A 2985-nucleotide genomic window follows, 5' to 3' on the forward strand; every position below is an offset into this window, starting at 1 on the left:
ATCAGAGCACTAGCGCTGAACGATGTGTTATGATGAGCTCTGAGGGCACAATAGACCTACGGTCACAGTGCACATCCTCTAAAAAATCGAATCTAATCTCCCTCGCTTTCTCACTCTCTGAGGAATCTTCGAAATGCAGAAGTTAAACTGTAGTGGGGAGAGGGCACCATCTTGTGTGAACCCTTGTTTAATTCTTTTTAACTTCGAGATTTAGGGTTTTTATGGGAGGAAGGATGTCTAAATGGCTCTAAGAAAGGTAGACCCTCAAGTGTTGTAGCGTCAACATGCATTGTCCCTCGAGGCCAATGACCTTGGCAGGCCTTTGTCTTCACGACGGCTCACGACTCAACTTCATCGCTGGTGAAATTATGAAGCGCACTATGATTTCGGAGATTGTGCAGCTTTCTGGTCACTCGAAATCCATCTTTATCCACCGATGAACGTAATTGCAAAGCTAATTGCGATTGCCAAAATCTCTAATGGCTAACAGGTGCGACTAAAAGTATGCAACATGAAAGTATAAAAGTAATGTTTCTTTGGAGAAATCAAACCGAGGAATTGTCACACTTTGGAGCATATTCACTTATGTTTTAGTTTCGATATGCATAGTGCTGAAAAATAAAGATTTTTGAAATCTTTTTTTTTGACATCGTTTTGTACCTTTTTCCATATAAACATGGAATTTCTTGTTTAAGAAAATGCGAAAAAAAAATTTAAAAAATCAACGCCAATTTTTATAAATTGCACTTGTTAAATGAAAAAAAAAAAACGCAAAAGCCGTCAGCAAAAGAAATATTATTTGCATACCCGAAAATGTTCTAAAAATTCAGAAAAAAAGTTCAACATATTGATGAAAATTGTTGAATATTTCTAAATTCTGTATAAAGTTTGTTTTTATATTTTTTCAGTTATCATAGTTTTTATAAAAAAAAAATAAAAATAAAATAAAAAGGTAAAAATTTTAGTTATAAAAAAACACGATTTCTCCAGTTTTGAGCGCTAGTGTAGATAAAAAGATAACATGATTTCATAATTAAGTATTACCGAACATAATCAACCAAGGAGGATTACATTTCACCAAAGAAATAAATTCCATCATTATTCTATTTGGTTTTTTTTCACACAGTACCATAAATTAAAACTTTAATTTTTTGGAAGCAAATTACATGTGGAAACAGACAGAAAGGACCTCCATCAATATATGTGTGTATGTATATGTATGTACATTAGACTGCATCACTCCCCATACAAAAAAAAAATCGGTACTATTTTTTCCATTGGAATTATAAAATCTATTATATTTTAAGACGTCCACCAAAATATTTCGAAAAAATATTAAGATTTAAGTGAGCTGGACCAATTTCAAAACACCTCCAAAAATGGAGTTTTTTATGAATAAAAATAGTTTCTTAAAATTTTTTTTTTTTTAAATCGCCTCAAATGACCAAACGGTTCAAGCTTAAAAAAATGGCATAAAAATATTTGAAAAAAAAATTGGGACACGAACGATTTTTTTTTTGACAGAAATAAAAACAGTGTGAAAATACCTTTCTACTGAGATCCCATAAGTCTAAATCAGAATAGTTTTGGCCCAGTTATTCAAGTTTTTCGTAAATCTATCTTTGAAAAAAGTAAAAAAAAAACAGCATCAAAAATCTCATTCTTACTATTCCGTTGAAAAGATTTTTAAATATTTGTATGCAGATTTTTTAAGCTTAATCTGTTTTGTCATCTGAGGGGACTTTTTTCAAAAAGTTCTTTACGAAACTATTTTTATTCATAAAAAACTCCAGTTTTGGAGGTATTTTCAAATCGGTCCAGCTCACTTAAATCTCAATATTTTTCCCAAATATTTTGGCGAACGTCTTAAAATATAATAAGTTTTGTAATCCCGGCGGAAAAACCGCAACTTTTTTTGGTGATGCAGTCTAATGTACATATATATACAGTAGTATATAATTAGAATTTGAAATTCCAACAAACCTTCGTTAATTAGTTGCCAAACTATAAAAAAAAAATGTTTGATGAGAAGAGCACCGCAGCACGAGGCCCATTTAATTGTATGCCAAAGCAAGGACTACAGACGCGCCCGCTGCCATCTTCCAACTAAACATTAACGTTGATTCCGTTGGTGATTTTTATATTTTTCTCGCTATTGGTTGCTGTTTATTGGTTGTGGCTGTTGCTGTGGTGAGCGCTGCATTTGAGTCACGTACTTAATTCGATTTGTGGCACGAATCGGTAATGCTTGAATAACTTATTAAGCCGCATCGTTTGAACACAATGAACTGGGCAAATGTAGTGGGTGTCGGTGTGCAGGCGGTTCGGGTGTATGCGAGTGTGAATGTAACGCAAATTTAAATATTAGGCAAATTATATTGCAAGTAGATGGAGTATTTGGCTGTGCGCCGAAAATGATGTGACATTAACAAGAGTTGTATGGGTATGTGTGTATGTAGCTGAAAAATAGCTAATTTTCTATTTACATTTTTAATAACTATTAGTTTTGAAGAATGGGCCTTATCAAAAAAAAACTAATCAATTGATTTTTCTTAAAATTTCTGACCATTTACTTGATTTCTTCAAATAAATTTAAGTGGCACAAAGGTTTGAGATTTTAAGAGAAACCAATCGCAAAGTTTTTATTTATAGGCTCAATATCTCAGTGTTTTTAAAGGAGGTCCTAAAATAGGCAATTCGCAAAACAGCCAAAAGCAATGGAGCATCCAGAATACCAGCATACTTTTTTCTCGCATCGGACATCCTTTATATGTATATTATATTCAGTCCAGAGGCATGCGCAGTAGAAAATAAAAAAGTGTACTGGAGAAATTGTGTAGTTTAATATACATGTGAATAAAAAAATCTTAAAAGTAGCTATATTCACTTATGACAAAATAAAAGCAAATGAAAATTATACTTTTAGAACAAGGCTATTTATTTATTTATTTATTTATTTATTTATTTATTTATTTATTTAGTCTA

Source organism: Rhagoletis pomonella, unplaced genomic scaffold (genome assembly GCF_013731165.1).
Source record: "Rhagoletis pomonella isolate Grant_MI unplaced genomic scaffold, Rhpom_1.0 Rhpom_scaffold_00011, whole genome shotgun sequence".
Lineage (NCBI taxonomy): Eukaryota > Metazoa > Arthropoda > Insecta > Diptera > Tephritidae > Rhagoletis > Rhagoletis pomonella.